Source organism: Pinus tabuliformis, chromosome 4_1, assembly GCF_031772625.1.
Source record: "Pinus tabuliformis cultivar Carrire ecotype Pingquan chromosome 4_1, CPIR1, whole genome shotgun sequence".
NCBI classification, from domain to species: Eukaryota; Viridiplantae; Streptophyta; class Pinopsida; order Pinales; family Pinaceae; genus Pinus; species Pinus tabuliformis.
The window spans coordinates 256525014-256540921 of record NC_142303.1 but is presented as its reverse complement, the minus strand read 5'-3'; the positions used below and the strand labels follow the sequence as shown (position 1 = coordinate 256540921).

Below are 15908 nucleotides of genomic sequence, written 5' to 3'. Positions count from 1 at the left end.
TAGACTTTTAAAAATTAAACCTTGAAACTTCATAAATTGTAAATTCTACAACTTTCAATAAATTAAAGTCTCAGCAATATTTTACCAAATAAGCAAAGCAACATCGAAGCTGCAAGTCCCTACCTAATGGTTATGGCAATTATGAAAAGTGGGTGGAGAGAAAAATAATTATGTATAAGAGAATCAATATGTTCAGTTCAATACTCAATTAGAAGTGAGTCTCTGAAAACATTTATAATCTATAAATGACCTATAACTAGCAAATGCACCAAATATTGCATAGGAAATGTCATAAGTGGATAGCATATGGAAGAATAACATTGATGAAGACAAATGCAATATGTTATAGGTTGAGTGAAAGAAAAATATCAATGTTGTTGTTGTTTGGTGTTTAGATATCTGAATGATATCTAAACTTATGTGTAAATGTAACACGGAATTCCAGAAACCATGAACGACATATCTGACAAGGAATCAAAATCATCACTAGTATTAAATCCATCCAACACGGACTTTGGATATCCCGTTGAAATCTGCATTTTTGTTTCCGTGCCTGAAAACCATGGAGTTTCCTGTCGATAGTAGAATAAGATGTGTCTGCTTCTCAAGAACACATTCCTTATTAACCATTTTTACCAGACAAAGACCAAAGAGACAACACAATATCATTGTACACAAAATCCCCTACCGAAATATAAACATAACTTAGCAAAGAAGTCTAAAAGATGTTCTTAATTAATAAACTTTGTATTTGGAAATATTGTTTCTTTAGATTTAAAAAAGACTATGGTGTGCAAAACTTATTTCTATTTATCTAGGCAATTATATCATAGTATATGTCACACAGTAGAAATCTACAGTACCTAAAGTAAAAAGACAAATTTTCTCAAGAAAATAGATTTAGAAAAGAGCTTTGAAAACTGTAAGTTTATCATGAAAGCTTTAATTAATTTAACAACAAACTAGTTGGAGTTTGAAAATAAAAATTATTCATAGGAAATTAATAGGACAATGGCCAAAGTCGCTATTCATACAAATAAAGCTAGAGTCACTATTGTCATTGCAGATAACTAAAATTTGGGCAATGTTCTAACAGTTAGAGCTTATTTGTTGAGAAGGCTCATCAATACCATCATTTTTTTTCCATGATCTATTGTGTCTCTAGATCCAGATCAGATAGGTTTCCATTCTCAAGTTCTACCTTTCAAGTACTGATTTCTGGCTCACCCTTTAAAACACAATTCTACAACTCTATTTTATTTTGTTTTGTCAAGAGAATTGGTAGGACCTTCCCATCCTTCTTTTTACATCATCAATAACCATACATCAATGATATAAAGAATAATAGATACACAACAAAGGCCAAAGATGTGCTTGTTGTATACCTATGTTCTAGGAATCATCTGACCTTACTGGTGCAAAGAGATCACCCTGAAAAAATAACATCCACGTGGAATTTACAAAACCTTTTAAAATCAAGCTCGAAGTAAACCAATCAAAATATGAACATCCTTTTAATCAATAAAATATCTGACTTAAAATAAAAGTGGCCTAGAATTTAATGTTATATCAACCATGTAAAGTAACCAACATCGGGTGAGAAATACAAGCCATGCATATTGGATTAGTTAAATAATTGATCTGGTAAACTCAAAAACAAATGACTTACAGCTAAGAAATGCAAATAAATGACTTAGAACTAAGACATGAGGTTTCCCTTTCAACCCTGTCGTTAAATAACTCTTCTTTATGTCACTTACCATTAAAAATTTTCTGATCCCAGGTGGAAGTGCTATTGTGACATTAACCTCTAATAGTCTGTGTCCACGACTACTTCTCGCGATCCACTCCATTACCAGCATTTGGGGCTAGATAAGATACATGCAAAAACCATCAACATGAAAATGAAATCTACATCCTTGTAAAAATGTGACGAAAAAAATATCCACAAATTGAAACAGACTGTAAGATACCTCATTCCTGCAACATGATTATCTCGTCATGAACAATAAAAAAAAATCAGGAGAAATGAAATTTTTGCCACATTTTGACAATGAAATCTTTTGCATATTCTATGAACAATTGATGAAAAAAGTCAGCTAAAGCTTGTCATCATCAGGATTATAGTAAAACATAAAGGAACTGCTCCAACACATATATAATCCTAAACATAAGTATCTATACACATAATTATTTTTTGAGGACATTTTATTTTGTGAAAATATGGAAGTCAAATCTTTGAAATAACACAATTTATGGTACCACTGCCTTACGAAGTCCATTCAAGAATTTCTTCAAAGTTCAAAGTTCAAACAATTAACATGTAGCCTAAAAAAGATCAGATTTGAAAAGGAGATAACCCAAAGATGTAGAGTATATATCTCACATTTATATATCCTAATTTCCAGACATTGAAATGACACTTTTTAGCATACTATTGTGAATTCAACCCAAAATGCTAGAAAAAAATATTGATGGTTATTTTGCTAATATAGAAGTTTTATACATGCATTTATTTAAATAGTTAGCTTGCAATCTCAAACATATCTAAGGATGCACACAATACGTTGCATCTTTAGTGCTGGTGTGTGAACTTGAGACAATGAAGTCCAACATTTAACAATTTTCCTACAATATGCACTAGCCGAATAGGTGAACAATAGTATTGTAGGTATGTGTTATGAATACGTGTATTGCAGACCAATAAGAGTATGGTTGGAACAGTCATGTCCAACCCTTCCAAGTTAGCCTATAATTTACACTGGTCTAATAGGTGAATAGTAGAATTGTAGGTGTGCATTCTGCAGATGTACCTAGGGAAAACTCATAAAATATAGTGCTACATTGTTTCTCCTTGTGCATCTTCCTACACTTCCATTTATAGAGAGAACTGAAGATGATTCCAAAAGTTTCTTTCACGAAACAAAATTTTTATTGATCAATGATCATCTATGACTGTGTCATATATAATAAATTAAAAGCCAATGGCTAGTCCTCTGCATCCTCATGAAAATGCTATCATGGAATGTAAGAGGCATGGGTCCAAAGGTTAAACAAAGGTCACTTAATAGAAAGATCATCCTAGAAAAAATAGACATCATATTCATTCAAGAATCCAAGCTTGATGAAAGCAGGATGGAAGACACCAAAAGGAGAATATAAAAGAATGTTGAAGAAATCTCTATAAAGGCCAAAGGGTAGAAGTGGAGGGATAGCTACATGGATGACCTTGGAAATAGTGGATGTTAATAAAGATAGATTCCGGATAACCTTAAGGTTCCCTCCAAAATATGGGACAAAAATTTCTAACTCACTAATGTTTATTAGTTTATGGTCCTATTTTAACAATCCTCAAGCCTAATTGCTAGAATCTGTTATCTAGAGAGAGAAAGTCTTCAATAACTTACAATGGATTGTTGGTGGGGAGTTGAACATAATTCTATGGGTGCATGAGAAGAAAGGTTGGCTGCACCCTGTATGGAAATACAACTTCAATTTTGTAAGATTTTATCCAAAAGGATTTCCACATTGACATTAGCCATAGAATTGGATATTTCACTTGGAATAAAAAGATAAATGGGAAAGGTTTTGTTATCAAAATATTACACATATTTCTTCTTAACAAAGACTGGATAGAGGGTGATTTTGACTTAGATTCTCTCATCCATAGAGGAACCCTCTCAAATCATTAGCAAGTCAAGCCCTTTTAGATCTTTGGGTGATCTCTCTAATCATAGAAAATGATGACAAATCACACAATGACCCCTTGAAATTAGAGCTTATGTGGCCCTCTCACTCTGATTTCCTTATTAAAATTTAGAAGTTGTGGCAAGATTATCAAGTGGTGGGATCCAAAATATTTATCATGCAAAAGAAACTCCAACATCTCAAAAATCCAAACTAATAGTTTGGAACAAGGAGATCTCTCATAATACTCTTAAAAGAGAAGAAATTGTTGAAGCTGTGAATGCAAACCCTTCAATCATCTCTTGAAATAGTGATCTTATCAATAGATTTTTGAAAGAGAAGGAATCCTTGGATTTAGGAATGCAAACCCTTCAATCATCTCTTGATATAGTGATCTATCTCTAGATTTTAAAAATAAGGAAGTTCATCCAATAGCCAAGTTGGAGGAGAGCTTTAAAAAAAGAGGAAATTTTCTTGTGTCATAAATATAAAGTGCATTGGCATCAAGTAGCGGACCCTAACTTTATATTCGTTCATAATCCTGTGTTGGTCAAAGATCAATTAAACACATCTCTAAAAATACAGCAAGCACTGTAGGCATAATGAAATGGAAGGCCACAATAATCTCTATATGGAAGTAGTAAATTACTTCAAAAAACTCCTTTCAGAGCATGGAAAGAGTTTTGAAGCAGAAATGATATAATTCTCAAATTCCCAGGAATGGTCTCCAAGAAGGCCATTGAGAACTTGCTTAATCACATTCAAGAGCATGGTATCGATGGGTTCCCTACTAACCCTTTCCAGATGGCATGAGATTTCATTAAAATAGACTCCCTAGAAGCAGTTGAAGAATCAAAGAAATCAAGGGTTATTCTCAAAGATTTAAACACAAATTTTATAATAAAAAACATCCCATAGGAATCAGCTTTGAGTTTTAATAGCCTCAGGCCAATATTCTTATGCAATTCTACATTTAAGATTATAACCAAGATTATCTCTTTGAGATTTAAGACTCAATTACCAGTATGATTTCAGATGAAGAAGGAGATTTGTTAGGACACCAAATTTTCAATTTCCTTGTGATAGTCTAAGAATTCACCCACTCTCTAAATGTGAGGAGGATGTGATGTTCTCAAGCTTGATCTAGCTAAAGCCTACAATAAGATTAGATGGGACATTCTTCATGAAATTCTACCTAAACTAGTTTCTCAGCCCAATAGGTCAAATGGAAGTAACATTTCTTTTCTTTTGTCTCCTTTGTTCTTCTCATCAATGAGGGTCCCTCTGATTTCTTCAAGGTCTCTAGAGGACCTTGGCAAGGTTTCCCTCTCTCCCTATTCCTTTTCACTAATCTCATGGAACCACTTGGTAGAACTTTAGTTAAGGACACTTGGTAGACCCCATGAAAGATTCCACCCTAGTTAGTAAACCTACTCTTATCTTTTGTTCTATTATGTTCTGGAAAAAGTAGGGAATCTATCTATCTAGAGACATTAAATTTGGTGGCCAACCAAGTACCAGAACTCAAATTTGTTGGATTGTTTAGGACTATTTTTTGGGTGCTTTCCCCTTTGTGATAGATAGATTTTGGGTAGCAGAATTGCAGAGGGTATCCTAGCACTTCTAGGGAGTAGTACTAAGACATTTCGGTCTCCCTAAAGTAGAGTTCAACATCCTAAGGCCACCCACAGACATCCGCAGGCTGCATGAGTCGCAACCTAGACACAGGGCTCTAGTATTGCAGCAATAATGCTGCAACTCGTGGGACTCCCTTCTTTACTTTTATCAACCCGGTAGTTCGTAACAGACTTGGAAGCGACGGTGCTATATGCACAAGTACTAGCTCTTGCCGCAGGCTGTCACTGGATCAGCTGGCACAAGTCCTCTAGGAGCTTAAGCCAACTTCTATGAGCTCTTAGAAGAAGCTTTTAACGGTGATGGACGAAAGCTAACTCAAAGGAAGCTAGTCTACTTGCAGAAAGAAGCTGAAAGTGGAAAAGGAATGCAAACCCTAGCAAACCCTAGTTCTATAGACTAACCCTACTGGTGCAAGAAAAGAGATGAAAGTAGTGGAAATGGATGCCATTGACTTATAGAAATGTAGAATGCATGTGAATAAGCTACTCTTGTAGTGAAATCTGAAAAGGAATGTCTTTTTGTATTTTTGAGTAATCTTGTAGAATTATTATGCATGTGCTTAACTGTTTTGACTGTGCAGAGGTTGATTGATGGAAGGAAATGGTGAGGGTGCTTGCAGGAGGTTGGGAAGGTGAGAAGAGGGCCTAAGGGGTCCCTAACACCCTTCCAGAGAGTTTCACTGTGATCGGATCTCGAAAAACCACTCTCGTGATCTTCTACAGGAAGTCTGCAGGGGTTCTACAGGATGTTCTACAAGATGTTCCGAAAGGAGATTTTGGAGGGTTGAAGGTGGAAGAAAGGTGGAGAAGTGGAGATGGAGGTTGGATGAGGGTGTGAAGAGGTTTAGAACCTAGAAAATGAAGCTGAGAAGTGATGAGGATGGTTGGATTTGTTCAAGGATGGATAGAGCAATGTTGCACAAAAATATGGAAATTAGGTCAAAGTGAGAAAATGTGGCAAACGAAGGGCAAGAATCTGAGTTAGGGGATGGAACAGGTTGCACTGATGGTGGAAGGGTAGGCAGGGAGGTATCACAAGTGTTCTGCACACTACTTCTTGAAACTGACCAAACAAAGACCATGCAAACCAAATATCTAGCTATTCTAACCTAATTTGACCTAGGAACCAGCACCCATGATGAACAGAAATTCATTGGTAGAAAATTATGTAAAATAACTTATGAAAACCAAACAAGAATGGATCTAAGCATGTAATTACATCTGGTATCAACTTTTGCAACTGAGAAACTAACACTAGCAATTGCATGAAGAAGCAAAAATAGTGTTTTTGTGGCAGCAAGGACACTTGGGTCTCAGCTCATGGTCCCGAGGAGGGAGAGGTGAGATCCAGGGTTGCTTGATGGCCTTTTTCGAAGATCTTTTCTGTTGTCAACCTATAAAATCACTCTAAACCATGAAAAGCTCTTTCAATCATCAAAAATGACCTAGATAACCAAGCAAGATTCTAATCTACTAGCAAAAATTATTTTATGAAGACAGCAAAAAAATATAACAGTACACAGAGGAGGCCCTGGCGCTTGGGTTGGGCCCAACCCCAAGAGCTACAGGCTCCTAAAAAGAAGCTCAGAACTGATGCAACATGAAACTGGTTTCCATTACTCAAAAAACAACCATGTCCAAAATGTGTTACAGCAAAAGCTCCAAAATGGGCTGAGAAACAAAGTAGCACTATAGTGCGAAATACAAATTTTCAACAGCTCAAATACGAAGGCTAGAAGCCTTCCTACTTATGCACTACGAGGACCTCTAGCAGTCCTCCTTAATTCAAGGGGCTTGGCTGCTCAAAACTGCAAGTACTCAGCCACTTTACAAAAGCTGCTCGGCTGCCCTTGGAAATCAACTTTGGTGGGTTGCTGAACTCCGAGCTGATGGTGGATAACTTAGCCTTTTCCCCTCGTATTTGGCTGTCAAATCACCCATAAATGCTTGACCTTGGTCCAAAAGTTGTCCAAAAATCTGCACCAAACACGTATTAACCTTCATGGTCAAGTGACTATTCTCATTCATTCAATTAACATAAGCATACTTCAAAAGCATACATAAAATATGAAGAATGGTGGATTAATGGGGAACAATAGGAAAAATGAGCCCAATAAGTTACCCATTTTTGGGGCTCATCATCACCCCCCTGCTTGTTGGCATTATGATTCAAGTGTTGTCCTTGATGGCAACTCACTCAGAGGTTGGTACAGGTGCTCAGAGGTTGGTACAGGTGATGGCAACTTAATCAGAGGATAGATCTTAGTACAGCATGCCAAGAAAGTTCATACACGCAGGTTCGTTAAGCCCAAGTCGCGTATACAAGCAGGTTCACTATATACCAATTCGCGTATACGAAGGTTCTCTATATATCAAGTCACGTGTACACGCAGGTTGGCTTCAGTAAAAGAGCGTGTATGTGGAAAAGTACCTTTGGTCCGTGGCGGTTAGTCCTTGGAAGTTGTGCCTATGGTTTCGGACCATGGTGTCTCGACGGGCGTGTCGATCCCTCGTTTTGAGGTTGATGGTATTGTGTTACTATGGTTTTGGACCGTGGTATTGTGAAGTACCTAAGGCTATATAAGGAGAAGATCATTAGGCAAAGGAGCAAGCATTGGGTGTCTGACGAAGTGAGAAGATCTGGTATTGCTGGTTATCTGTTCGGGACGCTTGGCAAGGGTCGGATCTGACAGCGAAGGTATAAGTAATTATTTCTAGATCTGCACACGGGTTGCCTTTGGTGAAAGTGCGTATACACGCGGTTTTGGTACAGTGAAGTAGCGTATGCATAATAAGATTTGATATTTCAGGTTGCTGCTGATTCTGGTGGTTGTTGCAGAGTTCTGGGCTCTGGTTTGGGTTCTGTGTTCTTGATGACAAGGTTTCAGTGATTCAGTATTGGGTTGTTTAATGAATTATGATGCAAGTATAAGTTGATGATTGTATTGCAGTAATGTTTGTTTTGTACTCTTGGATCCAGTCTGAAAATTGATGAAACGTGGTCCCTGAAGGAAAGAAGGTTGTAGGGTCAGCACCTACGTACTAGTAAATGGATCGGCTAGTACAAGAGCTAAGGGGGTTGTAGCTCCCTTCCAGAAGTAGTTGGAAAACGAGAGAGGGTTGTAGCTCTCTGCAGGTTGTAGCCTGCGTACTGGTAAAGGACTACACCAGTACATTGTAAAAGAAGTTTCTTATTAAAGAAGAAAGAGACGAATTGCAGCAGGTGGTTTTCACCCACATTGGGTTTCCACCTTATATCATGGTGTTCATGTGTGTGGCTCTTGTGTGATGTTCTGTTCTGTTATTCTGCACCTGTTTACTGTTAATATGCTTAATAATGTTCTGATGCATTTACTGAAGATTAAGCTAAACTGAATTATAAGATCTCTGGATATACGCGAGTTTCATTAGACACAGTAGCGTGTACACGCGGGTTCACTTAATTGAAGTAGCATATATTATTCTGAGTATGAAATTGGAAAGTTTTTACTGATCTGATAATACTGATTCACCCCCCCTCTCAGTATTATTTCCAACAATTGGTATCAGAGCAGGCCCTTCAGAGGAAGCTTGATCGCTTGAAGGAAAAGATCCATCAGAATGGCTAATCCAGAAAGAGAGGCACACATCAGGCCACCAGTCTTTGACGGGAACAATTTTACTCACTGGAAGATAAGAACCACTGCATATCTACAATCACTTGGAGCAGAAGTTTGGGGAATCGTAGAAGGAGGATACAAATTCCCATCAGCAACTCCTACAGATCCAGCAGAGAAAAAGCAATATGAGCTCAATGCCAAAGCTGTTACTGTCCTATTGAGTAGTTTGACTCAATCAGAATTTATGAAGATCATGCATTTCAAATCAGCTAAGGAAATATGGGACAAAATCGTTACAAGCTACGAAGGAGATGATCAGGTAAAAAGAGCAAAGCTTCAAACTCTCAGAATCCGATATGAAACTCTTAAGATGCATAGTAATGAAAGCATAGCTAATTATTTCCTGCGTATGGATGAGATTGTGAATTGTATGAGGGATCTAGGTGAAGAATTTGAGGAAGTTGTCTTAGTTGAAAAGGTTTTGAGATCTCTGTCTACTAAATTTGATTCTAAAGTATCTGCCATAGAAGAAAAGGAGAATGTGCAGAAAATCACCATGTCACAGCTTCACGGGATCTTAACTGCTTTTGAAATGCGACAAGAGGTACCACTAGAGGCCGCATTCGAAGTGTCAGAGGAAGAAGATGAGGTAAATTTTGTCAAGAATCTTGAACGGGGAACTGGACGGTTCAAAGGTAAGCTACCTTTCAAATGTTTTCTATGTGGTAGAGTTGGTCACTATGCTGCTAGATGTCCTCATAACAAAGGAAAGATATCTGAAGAAGATGGTAGAAGCTATTATACCCATATTAAAAGTTCATTCAATGATAGTGAAGATATTAGAAGTCTCATGGCACATAAGAAGAAGAATGCTTCATCCAATAATAGCGAAGATATTAAAAGTCTCATGGCACATGAAGAGAAGAATGCAGAAACTGAAGAAGTTTCCAAATTAAAAGAACAATTGGAGACAGAAATCAGGGTAAGGGAGCAATTGCAGGATATAGTAAAGGATCAGAGTACAACTATTCAGAGACTTGAATCAAAGATCCTCTCTCTAAAAGAAGATCTTAAAAAATTAAGAGAACAGAACAGAGAAGATCTTGAAGATCAAGAACATGAAGTGACCAAACTAAAGCGACAAGTGGAAGAAGGAAGAAAAGCTGAAGAAGACCTAAGGAATCAATATCTGAACAAGGAAGAACAACATCAAGTTGAGGTAAATATCTTGAAAGGTAAAATAGAAGAAAAGGATAAGCTTTTACGATTTCAAGATAGTACTAAAGTCTTGGATGATATTCTTAATAGTCAAAGGTCTCCTGCTATCAAGACTGGTCTTGGTTTTCATGAATATGTTGAAGGTGAATCTAGTTCACAAGGTGAGGCAAGAAACTCTAATGAGAAATCTGAAATGCTCAACAAGGAACAACCAAGGAAAGAAATTCCTCAAGGAAGATCCTTTACTCCTAACTATGGACGTGATAGACGATTATTTCCTCCACTGAATAATGTTGAATGTTACGTATGTCATAATCTTGGACATGTTGCAGCCAGATGTAGAAGTAGAATGGTTCAAGAAAGATGATCGCATCCCAGGTATTTCAGAGGATATTGCTTTGCCTGCAATGCATATGGACACAAAGCAATTGATTGTGATAGAAGGAACATGAAAAATGTAAGGTGTTATACATGCAACAACTATGGGCATAAAGCAAGGGAATGCAGGAGCAGATTTCAAAATTCAAAACAAGAGGACCATACATCATCACAGTTCCAGGAACTGAAGAAGACAGAGACAGAAAGGTGTGGCATAATTCAGACAGCTGACATAACAGACACAAGGGAATCTGAAAGTGATGAAATTCAGTATTCCATCTTGCATACGCTGATATAATGAAGACAAGTCGTGTATATACGCGAGTTACAGGCTGCAAAGTCGCGTATATGAAGAAAGGGTAGCAGAACAGACCCAGGTTCAGTCATGGTTGGCTCAGGCTCAGGGGGAGCAGAACAGACTCAGGAAATGGTTCAGTCATGGTTGGCTCACACTCAGGGGGAGCATATACTTCAAATAATTCATTGTTGGCATTATGGTTAGAAGTGGCTGATGAAACTAAATGATACATCTTGTTGTTTGATCAAAGGAATAGTATTGCAGGCTGATGCTTATGGTACAGATCTGAATGGCTAGTCTTAGAACCTGCATCTGCTCAGGGGGAGCGTGGATAGATTGGTACACTTTGGCATAAATAAAGGGGGAGCCAAATCAGAAACTTCAGCATGTACTCAGGGAGAGTATGGACAGCAGTATGGACAGCAGAAGGTATACCAAAGAAGAAAATATCTTGGTCCGCCCTTTTCCCTTGATGTCAAAGGGGGAGAGTGACTTGGTGTGGTAGTTGCCATCAAGTCCAAAGGGGGAGATTGTTGGCATTATGATTCAAGTGTTGTCCTTGATGGCAACTCACTCAGAGGTTGGTACAGGTGATGGCAACTTAATCAGAGGATAGATCTTAGTACAGCATGCCAAGAAAGTTCATACACGCAGGTTCGTTAAGCCCAAGTCACGTATACAAGCAGGTTCACTATATACCAATTCGCGTATACGCAGGTTCTCTATATATCAAGTCGCGTGTACACGCAGGTTGGCTTCAGTAAAAGAGCGTGTATGTGGAAAAGTACCTTTGGTCCGTGGCGGTTAGTCCTTGGAAGTTGTGCCTATGGTTTCGGACCATGGTGTCTCGACGGGCGTGTCGATCCCTCGTTTTGAGGTTGATGGTATTGTGTTACTATGGTTTTGGACCGTGGTATTGTGAAGTACCTAAGGCTATATAAGGAGAAGATCATTAGGCAAAGGAGCAAGCATTGGGTGTCTGACAAAGTGAGAAGATCTGGTATTGCTGGTTATCTGTTCGGGACGCTTGGCAAGGGTCGGATCTGACAGCGAAGGTATAAGTAATTATTTCTAGATCTGCACGCGGGTTGCCTTTGGTGAAAGCGCGTATACACGCGGTTTTGGTACAGTGAAGTAGCGTATGCATAATAAGATTTGATATTTCATGTTGCTGCTGATTCTGGTGGTTGTTGCAGAGTTCTGGGCTCTGGTTTGGGTTCTGTGTTCTTGATGACAGGGTTTCAGTGATTCAGTATTGGGTTGTTTAATGAATTATGATGCAAGTATAAGTTGATGATTGTATTGCAGTAATGTTTGTTTTGTACTCTTGGATCCAGTCTGAAAATTGATGAAACGTGGTCCTTGAAGGAAAGAAGGTTGTAGGGTCAGCACCTACGCACTAGTAAATGGATCGGCTAGTACAAGAGCTGAGGGGGTTGTAGCTCCCTTCCAGAAGTAGTTGGAAAACGAGAGAGGGTTGTAGCCCTCTGCAGGTTGTAGCCTGCGTACTGGTAAAGGACTGCACCAGTACATTGTAAAAGAAGTTTCTTATTAAAGAAGAAAGAGACGAATTGCAGCAGGTGGTTTTCACCCACATTGGGTTTCCACCTTATATCATGGTGTTCATGTGTGTGGCTCTTGTGTGATGTTCTGTTCTGTTATTCTGCCCCTGTTTACTGTTAATATGCTTAATAATGTTCTGATGCATTTACTGAAGATTAAGCTAAACTGAATTATAAGATCTCTGGATATACGCGAGTTTCATTAGACACAGTAGCGTGTACACGCGGGTTCACTTAATTGAAGTAGCGTATATGTTTCTGAGTATGAAATTGGAAAGTTTTTACTGATCTAATAATACTGATTCACCCCCCCCTCTCAGTATTATTTCCAACACTGCTAAATGGGTTGCTCATCCTCTGAGCAACTAATCCAGCTCATCATTTTTTATTGCTTTGACTGCCTCCCTCACATCCTAGGCTTCCGAGGTGATGTCTTCTTCTCGGACATGAAATCCTTCTTTTCTTTCTACTTCCTCCCATTGCCTGTGTTCTTCTTCTTCTTTGACTCCTTCCAGCAATCCTAAAAGCAAGGGAGGACTGAACTTTAGGCCGATCCAGTTGGCCTGTAGATTTTGCATTGACTGTTTATAGAGGGGTACCCTTGCCAAGGCCTCCCTCATCCTGGTTGGGGAGTGGTATTCTCTTATTTTCAAATTGTGGGGCAGTGTGTTCCACCTCCTTGTGCAAGCATGAATGCAATTATCCCCCAACAGTCTTTCCATGTCCTCAAAGTGAGCAATGGCTTGAGCTTGTCGTTCAATGTAATCTGGTAAAACCTGAGGGTTGTTGGCCAGGTGCTGATGGGCATATATTAAAGCTGATGTATCCTTTGGTTCTGCCCTGATCATGAGTGGTTCACTTAGCTCCCTATTCATAATATCCCGAATATTTGTTGCCCTCTTTTCCTCATGATTTAACCAAGAGGCCATGGCCATAAGTTGCACATCTCCCAATGTAGCATTAGGGTCCCAAAGAGTCATAGTTGGAAGGGCCAAGTTGTGTAAATAGAATTCGGATAACTTGGCCTTATCTTCTATTGAGCTATTGTCACACAAAGTCATGAATTGATGGTAATTTTGAAATGGAATGGTGCCTCTTTGGGCCAAGGTGTTAATCTGGAACTGCAACCATTGATCTTTAAGATATAAGGCATATGACTTGGCAGGTTGCCTACACTGTAAGGTCTCTACCACCCAGCTGGCCATGCAGGCTAGTTGGGCTTCCTTTTCTTGTACCTGTTACTTTAGAGACTGTATTTCCTCTGCTGCCTGTGACTCCTTCTCCTGTAGCTGTTTTGTTAGCGCCTCAACCTCGGCCTGTAGCCCATCCACTCTCTGTTGTTCATCAAAGGTTTCTTTGTCTGCTGGAGGCTTTTCTTGTTGCTATTGTTCTCCTAGAATGGAGGGCCTGTCTTCCTTATGAATTCCCTGTAGCTGTAGCTACTGTTTCAACAACTCGTTCTCTTCCTGTAGTTTGGCCCTTTGACTGCTTTCCACATGCTTCACCATGGCCAATTCTCCCCTTGACTCCTTGAGTTGTTCTTCCAGGTGGCCTATGTCTGCCACACCCTTGGACTTGGCAATCCTCATCCAAGTGTGAGTCCTAATTCTTTCTTCTTCCAGTGCAAAGAAGAGTGGCACCGCAAATTTCTGGGGAATTATTTTCCCAGCTTCTAACAGGTTATAGTATGAGCCCAAGCTGGGCTGAGGGCTTGGTTCCAATATTTCCTCTGTCTTTTCTTCTTCCTGTGATTGTTTGGCTACCTTTTCCTCCAATTTCTCGGTCTCTTTTAGCTTAGCCCGAGTTTCCTGTAGAGATTTCTCAGCTTCCTGTAGAGCTGTCTTTGAGTCCATTGTCTTCATTCTCTCTCTCCAGGTGGAGGTTTTTGGGCTTCCTCGTTCATAGGTGATGGATATCTTTGAAGGAGACCCTTCTTTTGGTTTAGGTGTTGTGTCCTCAATGACAATTGGCTCCTTTGACTGCGGCTGGGGTCTGCCTACTTTGATCCGTGTGCTCCTTCTTGCTTTAAAGTACATGGAGGTTTGCCTCTTTCTCTTCCCTTTTTGTTTTGGAGGTGTTCTTAAGGCGGCAAGCACAGCTGCTGCCTCCCTTGCCAATATTTCAGGTGATTTCCCCCTTTGTTGTTCTTTTTCCATGCTTCCTGTAGAAGTCCCTGTGTCAACTGTTTCTGTCTGTATTGCGGCCATTTCAGGATCTGTCTTTCCCTTTTGTTTCTGTGTGTCTGCTTTGGCTGTGATAGCCTTCATTTGGGGTTTTTCTACCTTCTCTTCTCTCCTCTGCATTCTCTTTTCCCTTGGTGTTTGTGCTGTTGTTTCTTCCTCTATTTTAGGCTCAACAATCTGGCCCTCTCCCCCTTTTTCTTTCTGTCCTTATTGTGCTTGAATGTCCTGTGTTCCTTCACCATTGGTTTTCTTACCTTCTTCAGTGTGTTCTCCCTCCTCACTGCTAGATGAGGTGATGTCTTCGGCCAGAATTCTAATATCGTCATCCCGAGACATGTTTCGGAAGATTTCCCAAGATATGGGGACAGTGTAGGTGTGCAGGGCATCTTCCACTAATAGCTTGATGAGCCCACGATGAGCCAGCTGATCTGGGATCCCTTCATTTGATTTTGTACCACATTCAATTAGTGACTGAAGAAGAAAATAGGGAATGCTTAGCTTCTTGGTTGGAGGCGAATCAATACCATGCCTTAGTTCACACAACAACCTGAAATGATATCCATAGACAATGCTAAACCTCCCCTCACATGTAATGTACTTCATAATTTTGAAACTGACCTCACTCCAGAGAGGAGGCAAGCTGGTTCTCCTAACCCCGTTTTTGTCTTCTACAGGATGTTCCTCAGGTAGGAAGAATGTTTTCTTGGCAACTTGGCCCAATGACCTCTCTTCTTTGCTCCAAGGGAGCCCTAATGGCAGACCAGTAACACGACTGATGAGCTCAGGGGTAAGTTCTAGGGTCAAACCCCTAAAACTTACTGTGGCCTATGTCTTTGATTGAGGTCTCAGGGACATCAAAAATTCCTCTATTATCTCCTCATCATGACCCCGAATTTTGTCAAAAAATGACATCTAATTGGCTCGGGTGAAAAGGTCCACCACCTCAGGATGCGCGTGCAGTTTTCTGGTGTCTGAGGGTTCTTTCCTTATGAATCCCCCTGGCATGGTGAGAGTGCTCTTTTTTCTTTTTGCTTTGATCAGAAAAAGGAATGTTGTTTATGGTTTTCCCCCTGAACTCAAGAAGGGATTTCTCAAGTATCAATATTAATTAGCAGCTATTCCCTAGTTTTCAAGACTGTTGTTGCCCAGAACTCGGCTACATATTTATGAAGGGAATAATTTCGTTTCTACAGACAGAGTACAGAGCTCAATGTTTCTTCTCAGCACATATACAGATATAAAAATTCAAAATTTTCATACACAGGCTGGCCCCCACAGTTGCATATCTTCCCTACAGGATAATTTTAAAAATAGGAACATGGAGGAGAATTTGGATGCAGAAACAA

The 15908-nt window shown here is 39.4% G+C and overlaps 1 long non-coding RNA gene across 1 annotated transcript in view; it reads right to left on the bottom strand.

The window, feature by feature from the left end:
• Positions 1-1019: 1019 nt before the first annotated feature.
• The window catches only part of LOC149175248 (uncharacterized), a 43488-nt gene continuing 28599 nt past the window's right edge, over positions 1020-15908 (bottom strand). Inside the window, exons 2-3 of the long non-coding RNA XR_016258539.1 lie at positions 1761-1868; positions 1020-1431 (exon numbers count right to left, since the gene is read on the bottom strand). This is a non-coding gene — a long non-coding RNA (uncharacterized LOC149175248). The remainder of the gene's footprint in view (positions 1432-1760; positions 1869-15908) is intronic.